Here is a 14,345-nt window from a genome sequence, read left to right as displayed (position 1 = left end):
ATGTGTTGATCTCTGCCTTTTAATTTTCCTCCATGTCATATGGTCACTTCCCACCCAAATATCAAACCTCTTCAAGGTCACCTTGGTCCAATATTTATTGCTCATTTAAAGTACAGACCCTTTTTATTGATCCCCAAAAATGTTTCTACTTTGTCTTGTTAAAGTACTGTACAATAATAATTCAGCTCTTATCTGCTTTATTTTCTAACTGCAATTTGTTTTTTATTTATATAACATATTTATTTGATAATTTGTCTCTTTATTTTCCGTTTGCTTTGCTCAGTATATTTTTTTTCACAAATGAAAATTTATTCTTTGTAAGTTTAGCCTATCTGAAAGGATACACAACTTCAGAAGAGCCCTTTGAGATTTGGGAAATGTTGCTAAATGGTCTCTAACCGTTACTGGATGGGTAAAAAAATCAGTATGCAGCTTTTGATGTTGGCCAATTTACAAAAAAATACCAATGGAAAGAGGAAGCTATGCAAATGCACTTGTTGAAAGAAAAAAATTCTAAAATATTTTCCCTACTTTCCACGAGAAGTTGAAAATGACTATTTAAAACCCCTTGTGGGGCCTCTTTTACAAGACTATTGTAAACTACCAACTTAAATATGTGTTTTCTATTATTACCAACTTAACCCTTAAACGCCGAAGCGGAATTTTAAAAATCGTCTCCCGTATGCCGGCTGGGTTCGGGAATGAGCGCCGAAGCGGAAAAAATGTTTTTTAAAATCACAGCACGCTTAGTTTTCAAGATTAAGAGTTCATTTTTGGCTCCTTTTTTTGTCATTGCCTGAAATTTAGTATGCAACCATCAGAAATGAAAAAAATATTATCATATATATTATCACAAAATGATGCATAAATTCGTAATGTGCGGACGTAAAAAAATGTTTTTTTAAAAATTCACCATAAATCGAAATATTGTTCTAGAGACTTCCAATTTGTTTCAAAATGAAGATAAATGATTGAATATTACTAGACTGTAAGAGTTTCAGCTTACAATTACATTTTTCGACAATTTCTTTTGAGTTAAAGTTGACCGAATGTCAAATTTTTTTATTTATCCTTATTTATATGCAAATATTTCGTAAATGAGAAAAGCTACGACCTTCAATTATTTTTTGTTGTATTCTACATAAATTTGTGCACATTTTCATATATAAAACTCTATAAAACTGCTAATATGAAATGGAACAAATATTACAGGAATGCAAAATAAGCATTTCCGAGATTTGCGGCAGAGAATCCGCTCACGGAGGGAAGGAAAAAGTTTTTTTTTCAAAAATTCACCATAAAGAAATATTGTGCTAGAGACTTCGAATTTGTTTCACAATGAAGATAAATGATTGAATATTACTAGACTGTAAGAGTTTTAGCTTACTATTGCATTTTTCGACCATTTCGGTAGTCAAAGTTGACCGAACGTCGATTTTTTTCTATATCGTGATTTATATGCAAATATTTCAAAAATGAGAAGAGCTACGACCTTCAATTATTTGTTGTTGTGTTCTACATGAAATTGCGCACATTTTCATATATAAAACTCTATATAACGGCTTATATGAAACTGAGCAAATATTACGAGAATGCGAAGTAAGCTTTTCGGAGATTTGTGGCGGAGAATCCGCGTGCGGAGGGAAGGAAAAAGTTTTTTTTCAAAAATTCACCATAAATCGAAATATTGTGCTAGAGACTTCGAATTTGTTTCAAAATGAAGATAAATAATTGAACATTACTTGACGGAGAGTTTTAGCTTAATATTGCGTTTTTTTACCATTTCGGTAGAGTCAAAGTTGACCGAAGGTCGATTTTTTTATTTATTTATCGTGATTATATGCAAATATTTCGAAAATAAGGAAAACTACGACCTTCAATTATTTTTTGTTGTATTCTACATGAAATTGAGCACATTTTCATATATACAACTCTATGAAACTGAGCAAATATTACGAGAATGCGACGTAAGCATTTCGCAGATTTGCGGCGGAGAATTCGCGAGTGGAGGGAATGAAAAAGTTTTTTTTCAAAAATTCACCATAAATCAAAATTTTGTGCTATAGACTTCGAATTTGTTTCAAAATGAAGATAAATGATTGAATATTAACAGACTGTAAGAGTTTTTGCTTACAATTGCGTTTTTCAACCAATTCGGTCAAGTCAAAGTTGACCGAACGCCGATTTTTTTCTATTTATTGTGATTTATATGCAAATATTTCGAAAATGAGAAAAGCTACGACCTTCAATTATTTTGTTGTATTCTAAATGAAATTGCGCACATTTTCATATATAAAACTCTATATAATGGCTAATTTGAAATGGAGCAAATATTACGAGAATGTGACGTAAGCATTTCGGAGATTTGCGGCGGAGAATCCGCACGCGGAGGGATGGAAAATATTTTTTATCAAAAATTCACAGTAGATAAAAATATTGTGCTAGAAACTTCGAATTTCTTTCAAAATAAAGATAAATGATTGAATATTACTAGACTGTAAGAGAATTAGCTTACAATTGCGTTTTTTGACCATTTCGGTAGTCAAAGTTGACCGAACGTCTATTTTTTTTATTTATCGTGATTTATATGCAAATATTTCGAAAATAAGAAAAGCTACGACCTTCAATTATTTTTTGTTATGTTCTACATAAAATTGCGTACATTTTCATATTTAAAACTCCATGAAACGGCTAATGTGAAATGGAGCAAATATTACGAGAATGCGACATAAGTATTTAGGAGATTTGCTGCAGAGAATCTGCGCGCAATGGGAAGGAAAAAGTTTTTTTTCGAAAATTCACCATAAATCCAAAGATTGTGCTAAAGATTTTGAATTTGTTTCAAAATGATAAATTATTGAATATTACTAGACTGTAAGAGTTTCAGCTTACAATTACATTTTTCGACCATTTTGGGAGAGTTAAAGTTGACCGAATGTCGAATTTTTTTATTATTTATATGCAAATATTTCAAAAATGAGAAAAGCTACAACCTTTGATTATATTTTGTTATATTCTACATAAAATTGCGCACATTTTCATATATAAAACTCTATGAAACGGAGCAAATATTACGAGAATGCGAAGTAAGCATTTCTGAGATTTGCGACGGAGAATCTGAGCGCTGAGGGAAGGAAAAAGTATTTTTTCAAAAATTCACCATAAATCTAAATATTGTGCTAGAGACTTCAAATTTATTTCAAAATGAAGATAAATGATTGAATATTACTAGACTGTAAGAGTTTTAGCTTACAATTGCGTTTTTCGACCATTTCGGTAGAATCAAAGTTGACTGAACGTCTATTTTTTTCTATTTATCGTGATTTATATGCAAATATTTCAAAAATAAGAAAAGCTACCACCTTCATTTTGTTGTATTTTACATGAAATTACACACATTTTCATATATAAAACTATATAACGGTAATATGACACGGAGCTAATATTACTAGAATGCGAAGTGAGCATTACGGAGATTTGCGGCGGAGAATCCGCGCGCGGAGGGAAGGAAAAAGTTTTTTTCAAAAATTCACCTTAAATCGAAATATTGTGCTAGAGACTTCGAATTTGTTTCAAAATGAAGATAAATGATTGAATATTACTAGACTGTAAGAGTTTTAGCTTACAATTGCGTTTTTTTATCATTTCGGTAGAGACAAAGTTGACCGAACGTCGATTTTTTTTATTTATCGTGATTTATATGCAAATATTTCGAAAATGAGAAAAGTTACGACCTTCAATTATTTGTTGTTGTATTCTACATAAAATTGCAAACATTTTCATATATAAAACTCTATGAAACGGCTAATACGAAATGGAGCAAATATTACGAGAATGCGACATAAGCATTTCTGAGATTTGCGGCGGAGAATCTGCGCACGGAGGGAAGGAAAAAGTTTTTTTCAAAAATTCATCATAAATCGAAATATTGTGCTAGAGACTTCGAATTTGTTTCAAAATAAAGATAAATGATTGAATATTACTAGACTGTAAGAGTTTTAGCTTGCAATTGCATTTTTTGACCATTTCGGTAGAGTCAAATTTGACCGAATGTCAATTTTTTTATTTATCGTGATTTATATGCAAATATTTATAAAATAAGAAAAGCTATGACCTTCAATTATTTTTTGTTGTATTCTACATAAAATTGCGCACATTTTCATATATAAAACTCTATGAAACGGCTAATACGAAACGGAGCAGATATTACGAGAATGCGACATAAGCATTTCGGAGAAAGGAAAAAGTTTTTTCTCAAAAATTCACCATAAGTCGAAATATTGTGCTAGAGACTTCGAATTTGTTTCAAAATGAAGATAAATGATTGAATATTTCAAAAATAAGGAAAGCTATGACCTTCAATTATTTTTTTTGTATTTTACATAAAATTTCGCACATTTTTATATATAAAACTCAATATAATGGCTAATATGAATGTGACGTAAGCATTTCGGAGATTTGTGGCAGAGAATCCACGAGCGGAGGGAAGGAATAAGTTTTTTTGAAAAATTCACCATAAATCGAAATATTGTGCTAGAGACTTCAAATTTGTTTCAAAATGAAGATAAATGATTGAATATTACCAGACTGTAAGAGTTTTAGCTTACAATTGCGTTTTTCGACCATTTCGGTAGAATCAAAGTTGACCGAACGTCGAGTTTTTTCTATTTATCGTGATTTATATGCAAATATTTCGAAAATGAGAAAAGCTACGACCTTCAATTATTTTTTTTTGTATTCTACATACAATTACGCACATTTTCATATATACAACTCTATGAAACGGCTAGTATGAAACAGAGCAAATATTACAAGATTTGCAGTAGAGAATCCGTGCGTGAAGGGTAGGAAAAAGTTTTTTTCAAAAATTCACCATAAATCTAAATATTGTGCTAGAGACTTCGAATTTGTTTCAAAATGAAGATAAATGACTGGTTATTACTAGACTGTAAGAGTTTTTGTTTACAATTGCCTTTTTCGACCATTTCGGTAGAGTCAAAGTTGACCGAACGTCGATTTTTTCTATTTATCATGATTTACATGCAAATATTTCGAAAATAAGAAAAGCTACGACCTTCAATTATTTTTTGATGTATTCTAAATGAAATTGCGCACTTTTTCATATATACAACTCTATGAAACGGAGCATATATTACAAGAATGTGACGTAAGCATTTCGGAGATTTGCGGCGGAGAATCTGTGCGCACAGGGAAAGGAAAAGTTTTTTTCAAAAATTCACCATAAATCGAAATATTGTGCTAGAGACTTCAAATTTGTTTCAAAATGAAGATAAATGATTGAATATTACTAGATTGTAAGAGGTTTATCTTACAATTGCGTTTTTTGACCATTTCGGTAGAGTCAAAGTAGACCGAACATCTATTTTTTCTATTTATCGTGATTTATATGCAAATATTTCAAAAATGAGAAAAGCTACGACTTTCAATTATGTTTTGTTGTATTGTACATAGAATTGTGCACATTTTAATATATACAACTCTATGAAACGGAGCAAATATTACGAGAATGCGACGTAAGCATTTCGGAAATTTGTGACGGAGAATCCGCGCACAGAGAGAAGGAAAAAGTTTTTTTTCAAAAATCGACCATAAATCAAAATATTGTGCTAGAGACTTCGAATTTGTTTTAAAATGAAGATAAATGATTGAATATTACTAGACTGTAAGAGTTTTAGCTTACAATTGCATTTTTTTACCATTTCGGTTGAGTCAACGTTGACTGATTGTCAAATTTTTTTCTATTCACTGATTTATATGCAAATATTTCAAAAATGAGAAAAGCTACGACCTACAATTATTTTTTGTTGTATTTCACAGGAAATTGCGCACATTTCACTTATACAACTCTATTAAACATATAATATGAAATGGAGCAAATATTACGAGAATATGACTTAAGCATTTCGGAGATTGTCGGCGGAGAATCCGCGCGCGGATGGAAGGAAAAGTTTTTTTCAAAAGTTCACCATAAATCTAAATATTGTGCCAGAGACTTCGAATTTGTTTCAAAATGAAGATAAATAATTGAATATTACTAGTCTGTAAGAGTTTTAGCTTTCAATTGCGTTTTTCGACCATTTCGGTAGAGTCAGAATTGACCAAATGTCAATTTTTTTCTATTTATTGTGATTTATATGCAAATATTTCGAAAATGAGAAAAGCTACGACCTTTAATTATTTTTTGTTGTATTCAAAATAAAATTGCGCACAATTTCATATATAAAACTCTATATAACAGCTAATATGAAATGAGCAAATATTACAAGAATATGACTTAATCATTTCGGAGATTTGCGGCGGAGATCCGCGCACGGAGGTAATGAAAAAGTTTTTTCAAAAATTCATCATAAATCGAAATATTGTGCGAGAGACTTCGAATTTGTTTCAAAATGAAGATAAATGATTGAATATTACTATACTGTAAGATTTTTTAGCTTACAATTGCGTTTTTCTACCATTTCGGTGGAGTCAAAGTTGACCAAACGTCGATTTTTTTCTATTTATAGTGATTTATTTGCAAATGTTTCAAAAATAAGAAAAGCTACGACCTTCAATTATTTTTTTTTGTATTTCACAGGTAATTGCGCACATTTTCACATATACAACTCTATGAAACGGCTAATATAAAATGGAGCAAATATTACGAGAATGTGACGTAAGCATTTCGGAGATTGTAGGTGGAGAATCCGCGCACGGATGGAAGGAAAAGTTTTTTTCAAAAGTTCACCATAAATCTAAATATTGTGCTAGAGACTTTGATTTGGTTCAAAATGAAGATAAATAATTGAATATTACTAGTCTCTAAGAGTTTTAGCTTTCAATTGCGTTTTTCTACCATTTTGGTAGAGTCAAAGTTGACCAAACATCAAGTTTTTTCTATTTATCGTGATTTATATGCAAATATTTCGAAAATGAGAAAAGCCACGACCTTCAATTATTTTTTGTTGTATTCTACATACAATTGCGCACTTTTTCGTATATACAACTCTATGAAACGGCTAGTATGAAACAGAGCAAATATTTCGAGATTTGCAGTGGAGAATCCGTGCGCGGAGGGTAGGAAAAAGTTTTTTTCAAAAATTCATCATAAATCGAAATATTGTGCTAGAGACTTCGAATTTGTTTCAAAATGAAGATAAATGATTGATTATTACTAGACTGTAAGATTTTTAGCTTACAATTGCATTTTTCGACCATTTTGGTAGTCAAATTTTACCGAACGTCTATTTTTTTCTATTTATCGTGATTTATATGCAAATATGTCAAAAATAAGAAAAGCTACGACCTTCAATTATTTTTTGTTGTATTCTACATAAAATTACACACATTTTCATATATACAACTCTATGAAATGGCTAATATGAAACGGAGCAAATATTAGAAGAATGCGACCTAAGCATTTTGGAGATTTGCGGCAGAGAATCTGCGCGCGGAGGGAAAGGAAAATTTTTTCCAAACATTGACCATAAATCGAAATATTGTGCTATAGACTTTAAATTTGTTACAAATGAAGATAATTGATTGAATATTATTATATTGTAAGAGTTTTAGCTTACAATTGCGTTTTTCGACTATTTCGGTAGAGTCAAAGTTGACCGAACGTCGAGTTTTTTCTATTTATCGTGATTTATATGCAAATATTTCGAAAATGAGAATAGCTATGACCTTCAATTATTTTTTATTATATTCTACATAATATTGCGCACAATTTCATATACAACTCTATGAAACAGCTAGTATGAAATAGAGGAAATATTACGAGAATGCAATGTAAGCATTTCGGAGATTTGCGGCCGAGAATCCACGCACATAGAGAAGGAAATAGTTTTTATACATTCAACTTCCCTGCCAGATATATACTTAGCTATAGACTCCGTCGTCTCCGACAGAATTTCAAATTTCGCGGCACACGCTACAGGTAGGTCAGGTGATCTACCGCCCTGCCCTGGGTGGCAGGACTAGGAACCATCCCCGTTTTCTAATCAGAATTCTTCTGTCGCCCGGACCATCAACATTGTTGTTGGTTCCTCTCGATTGGTTTTTCTTTTTCACCGGCAATTGATCTTCTTGACCGACTTTTGGTGACGTATCTGGATTGTTGGATTGGCATACGCTTTTGTGGACTGTTTTGTGGACTTGATTTTGGATTTTTCTTTAAATATGTCTGACTCTGGTATGGTTGTGAGACGTTGTGTGAATGTAGGCTGTAAGGTGAGGTTGCCGAAAGCTTCGGTAGACCCTCACACGGTATGCAAGAGGTGCATGGGAGTATGAATGTTCTTTTACTAATACTTGTAAAGAATGTGAGAACTTGAGTGAGAACGAATGGAAGAATCTAACTAATTATTAAAAAAGTTAGAAAGAGAAAGAGTGAGGAAGGCCTTCTCTAAGAAGTTTAAGTAGTTCTAGATCTGAACTAATTCCAAGCTTGGGATCTTCCCAAGGGTAAGTATTGCTACTTCTCCTTCCATTGCAGCCCCTTCTCCTATTGCAGAACCTGTAGATCCAGCGAAAGAACTGCAGATCTAAAAGCAGCCTTCAAAGTGATGGAAAACAAAATGGCTGCCATACAAGATAAGGCTAGTGATTTGTCAGTGGACAGTGATATGAGTGTCCCCAGTGTAGTGTAGGGGGCATCTGTCGGCTCAGCAACGCTCCTAGGTCTAGACCTCTTCCAAGCTCACATGCCCAGAGGAGAAGGAATGTCGAAAGCCGAAAGGAGGTTGTGGAGAATCCCCACCGATCAGGTGTCCCTTCGGCGGTTTCTGTGACACCCCAGACTGCCAAGGACCGCTATTGTAAAAGCGTCCTACGTGAGTGTTTCTCGTCGTCGGGATCTTCATCACCGAGACGTGATTGGAGAGATTCAGATCGATCTCGGCCTCTCAAGAGGAGTTGGAGGGCGCCGACTATTGACTCGAGCCCTGAAAACTTCCCTGAGGAGTCTCCATCGGGAGTTAAGAAGGCGAGAAGAGCCATTCTTCCAACCAGAGTGAGAAGAAGGCAGGAGGTGGGAGGCTATGGACTCCTCCCCTCCTCCTTCCCCTCCTCCCGAAGAGGATAAAGAGGAGGCTACTAAGAGGTTCATGATGGCGATGCAGGAACAGATTTCGTCGTTTGTAGGAGTCCTGTCAAAGGAGCCTCCTAGAAGGAAAGACACTTCCCTTCCTATTAAAAGATCCTCCAGACGGATGGAGGTATCTACCTCCAGGATCGATACTCCTACCCGAGGTGAGGTTTCCGGTACGAACCTGGATGAATCAATCAGACGTCTGGCACCGGCCAGGAGTGAGGAGTCACCCAGGAGGCAGGAGCCAAGAGCCAGGAGTGAGGAGTCAACCAGGAGGCAGGAGCCCAGAGCCAAGAGTGTGGAGGCATCTAGGCAAGAGGGCAGAGCCAGGAGGCAAGAGCCAGGAGGCAAAGAGGCAGGAGCCAGGAGGCGAGTCCGGAGTCAGGAGGCGAGTCCGGAGTCAGGAGGCAGGAGTCCGGAGTCAGGAGGCAGGAGTCAGGAGTCAGGAGGCAGGAGTCAGGAGCCAGGAGGCAGGAGTCAGGAGGCAAGAGTCAAGAGCCAGGAGTCAAGAGTCGGGGACTCGTTCCTGGAGGTTATGACTCTTCGCCAAATAGGAGCTCCTCTCCTTCAGAACATAGGAGGTCTTGGAAGGACTCTCCCTCAAAACGTGAACTTTCTCCTTCGTGATCGAGGGTTAGACGAGTTGTCTGACGACGAACCACCTGCTAATGAGGGACTTTCTAGTTACAAAGTCTTGGCCTCATTACTACTACAAGAGTTTGGAGATTCTCTTAGTCCTGCGGCTCCTCCTTCTCCTCGTTCGCTCTTTTCGAGCTCAGCTACGGCTAAATCGTCGGCCTTCTTGAAAATGAAGCCTGCGATATCGATGAAGAAAGCACTCCATTCTTTAGATTCTTGGATGGACAAGAAGAAGGAGTTAGGAAAGACAGTATTCTGCATGCCTCCTTCCAGATTGCACGGGAAGAGAGGTATTTGGTATGGGACAGGAGAGACTATGGGTCTTTCTTTACCCGCCTCTGCAGATGCCGACTTTGCCAGTTTAGTGGAGGCCCTTCTAGAACGTCACTCCTTAGGATCGGTCAGAGCGACGTTGAGCACTTCAGAGTTGAACCACTTTCTAAAGGGACTTTTGTCACTTTAGAGGTGTTCAATTTTCTGGATTGGTCACTCGGAGTTCTGGCCAACAAATCTAAGGATCCGGAGTTTCTGAAGAACCCAGAAATTCTCCATAGCGTCCTGTCCTGCATGGACAAGGCAGTACAGGACGGTTCGGGGGGTGAAGTGGCTTCACTTTTTGTGCTGGTCTCCTGAAAAAGAGATCAGTGTATGGTTCCTTTATCGAAAGGAGTTTCTCCGAGCCAGAGGACTGCCTTACTGTTCGCCCCTCTATCAGATCATCTGTTTCCTTCTCAGTTAGTCAAGGATATATCTCGCTCACTAACTGAGAAGGCGACGCAGGACCTACTTACGCAAACGTCCAAGAAAGGACGACCGGTAGTGGCGACGGTTAAGAAGGAATCTCGTCCTACTCAGCAGCCCTTTCGTGGAGGTGCAGCGGCTCGTCCCCTGCCAGAAAGAAGAGCTCTGAAAAAGAGAGGAAGGTCTTCATTTAGGCCCTTCAAGAAATCGAAGTGACTTGTTGCTCCTCCAAGCACCAGTGGGCGCCAGACTCCTGAACTTTGCAGGAGTATGGGCACAAAGGGGAGCCGACCTTTGGTCAGTGTCGGTCCTGAAGAAGGGATATGTAATCCCTTCGAAGACAGCCCCCCCGCCCCCTTAACATCTACGCCTCGGGAGCTGTCAGCGAGGTACAGAGACCCGTTAATGCGAAAGACTCTCCTTCAAATGGTGGAGCAAATGTGGGAAAAAGAGGCCATCGAACTTGTGCAGGATCCACACTCCCCGGGATTTTACAATCGCCTTTTTCTAGTACCAAAGGCATCAGGGGGGTGGAGGCCAGTTCTGGACGTAGCGCTCTGAATCGCTTCGTACAGAAAAAGAAGTTTCGTATGGAAACGTCCGCCTCTGTAATGTCAGCGCTTCGTCCAGGAGATTGGATGGTCTCTCTGGACCTGCAAGACGCCTATTTCCACGTTCCCATTCACCATCAGTCAAAGAAATATCTTCGCTTTGTGATAGGAGACAAGATCTTTCAATTCAGGGCTCTGTGCTTCGGTCTGTCTACAGCCCCACAAGTATTCACCAACCTGATGGCGAATGTAGCAAGATGGCTTCACCTAGAGGGGATAAACATCTCCCTCTACTTGGACGAACTGGCTGATCAGGGCCAAGTCGAAGAGTCAGTGCTTGGAGGACTTGGAAGTAACAAGGATGATAGATTCGCTAGGGTTGCTCGTCAACCTCGAGAAGTCACAACTGATCCCCAGCCAGAACTTGGTCTATCTGGGGATTCAGATGGATTCTCGGGGTTTTCGGGTATATCCTTCGCGAGAAAGAATCGCTCGAGGTTTGTCGAGAATCTCGAGCTTTCTTAGAGAGAAAGAACAGCTCAGCGAGGGATTACCTGAGCCTTTTAGGGACCCTGTCTCATTGGAAAAGTTCTTCTCGCTAGGGAGACTTCACCTTCGCCCTCTTCAGTTTTTCCTCAAAGAGGTGTGGAGTTGGAAGACGGGTCAACTCTCGGACATCTTCCAACTTCCACAAGAAGTAAAAGATCATCTGAGGTGGTGGATCCCTCAGCTTCAAAAGAACGAAGGCTTATCGCTTGCTCTGCAGAACCCAGACCAAGTGTTGTTTACCGACGCTTCGGAGTCGGGATTGGGGAGCGACGCTGGGAGCAAGGGAGGTGTCAGGCACCTGGACAAAGGAACAGGTGTCCTGGCACATCAATTGCAAGGAACTTGTGGCCATACACCTAGCCTTAAAGTCCTTCGAAAAGATAGTCAGAGACGGGGTGATACAGATCAACTCAGACAACACCACGGCTCTGGCTTACATACGCAAGCAAGGAGGCACGCACTCGTTCTCCCTCTATCAGTTGACAAGACACCTGTTAACCTGGACGGAAGAAAGAGGCATAACTCTCCTCACAAGGTTTGTTCAAGGGATCAAGAATGTGAGAGCGGACAGACTGAGCAGGAGAAACCAGGTCCTTCCCACAGAATGGACTCTTCACGAAGAAGTGTTGTCGAAGTCTTTGGTCCCTGTGGGGGGAGAACCTCACATAGACCTGTTTGCGACGTTCCTCTCCAAAAGAATAGAGACCTTTTGCTCTCTAGTAGAAGATCCGAGAGCCTTCGCAATAGACGCGTTTCTCATGGATTGGTCGGGTGTGGACGCTTACGCCTTTCCCCCGTTCAAAATCCTGGGGGAAGTGCTCAGGAAGTTTGTAGCTTCGAAGAGCACGAAGTTCATACTCATAGCCCATTTTGGCCAGCCCAGGAATGGTTCACGGAGGTACTGGTGTGGATAGTGGACTTCCCCAGATCGCTTCCAAACAGACACGATCTACTCAGACAACCCCACTTCGAGAGGTTTCATCACAACCTCCCAGGTCTCGCTCTGACTGCCTTTCGACTATCGAAAGACTTGTCAGAGCGAGAGGCTTTTCTCGCGAGGCTGCGGGCTCTATCGCTAGAGCCCGCAGAGCTTCGACGAGAAGAGTATACCAGTCGAAGTGGGAAGTCTTTAGGAGGTGGTGTAAGGGTCAGAAGCTGTCCTCCTCCAGTACCTCTATAGTGAATATTGCCGATTTCCTCCTCTTTCTGAGAAAGGAATCACACCTATCTGTCTCGACAATAAAAGGATACCGAAGCATGTTGTCTTCAGTTTTCAGGAATCGAGGCCTGGACATTGCTAACGACAATGATCTACACGATCTAATTAGATCGTTTTTGAGACGTCGAAAGCAGCTACTCCTAGAACACCTAGTTGGAATCTAGACGTGGTCCTGAAATTCCTTTCATCGGACAAATTCGAACCTTTACATCTGGCGTCCTTCCGCGACGTCACTAGGAAATGCTTGTTCCTGGTGGCTCTCGCTACAGCCAAGAGGACGAGCGAATTACACGCTCTGGATTCCACGGTGGGGTTCAAAGGAGATGCTGCCATCTGTTCTTTCCAGACAATGTTCTGGCAAAGAACGAAAACCCATCAAAACCTTGGCCCAGAAGTTTTGAGGTAAAAGGCCTATCTAACCTGGTAGGCAGAGAGATAGAGAGATCTCTCTGTCCAGTGAGAGCTCTTAAATACTATTTAGAGAGGAAGAGACAGATGGGAGCTTGTCAACAAGGTCTTTGGTGTGCAGTGAAGAACCCAAACGACTCATGTCCAAGAACGCCTTGGCTTTCTTTGTGAGAAGCGTTATTACGGACGCTCACAAGAACTGCTCTGAGGCATCCTTCGGTCTTCTAAAGGTCAAGACGCATGAAGTAAGAGCAGTAGCAACGTCTTTGGCGTTCCAAAAGAATATGTCTCTGAAGAATATCATCGAGACTACATATTGGAGATGCAATTCAGTTGTTTGCATCTCATTATCTGAAGGACGTGAGAGTGACCTATGAGAAGTGCTTCTCGCTAGGTCCTTTTGTATCAGCAGATACAGTACTGGGTCTTGGAGCAAAGACTGATCCTTAATTTTGTGTTTTTTATCGTACATAAACCCTCTTGTCAGATATGTGCTTGGTTTTCTAGTAGCAAGCTCACTACTGTCGCACGGGAGCAGAGTGTCATTGCTGGTAGGGGATCAAGGGTATGTATGACTAGTAGGGGAGTACAAAATTTTTTTTTGTATATTTTGTAATGAAAGTGTATTAGTTTCGAGTTTTTGGTTGTTTGTGAGGAGTTCGGGGATAACTCCTTACAATCTTAGAACTAACATGGATGTTAGGATCAGGTGATCGGGATCGGTTTTGTGCTCCTTGAACAAGGTGTATTGTCATGTTAGTGGAATAGCACCCAATGACAAAGGCCTTTAGGCTCTGCCGAGTAAGTGGATAAGACCCCATTGGCAGACCCACAAGAACTCTTAGCCATAGATCATTATCTCGCTGAGGCTCTTGAGGCTAAGCAGACTCCAAGGCAGTAGCCGCGAAGTCTTCAGCCTAATAAGGTAGGAACCAAGGTTTATAAATACCTACAACATATGTTGTTTACCTGTCTATTTCAGTAGTTAGCTGTCTCTTACCCACCACCAATGGGTGCTAATCAGCTAAGTATATATCTGGCAGGGAAGTTGAATGTATAAAAATGATATTGTCATGTTACAATAAAGTTTTATACATACTTACCTGACAGATATATACGATTAATAGCCCACCCAGCCTCCCCGCAG

At 38.9% G+C, this 14,345-nt stretch overlaps 1 protein-coding gene across 2 annotated transcripts in view; it reads left to right on the top strand.

The window, feature by feature from the left end:
* Positions 1-14,345, top strand: part of LOC135204031 (uncharacterized) — a 157,709-nt gene that overhangs the window by 41,518 nt on the left and 101,846 nt on the right. The gene's annotated exons all lie outside the window — the stretch shown is intronic.

Source organism: Macrobrachium nipponense, chromosome 44 (genome assembly GCF_015104395.2).
Source record: "Macrobrachium nipponense isolate FS-2020 chromosome 44, ASM1510439v2, whole genome shotgun sequence".
Classification (NCBI taxonomy): domain Eukaryota; kingdom Metazoa; phylum Arthropoda; class Malacostraca; order Decapoda; family Palaemonidae; genus Macrobrachium; species Macrobrachium nipponense.
This window is presented reverse-complemented; position numbering and strand designations above follow the sequence as displayed.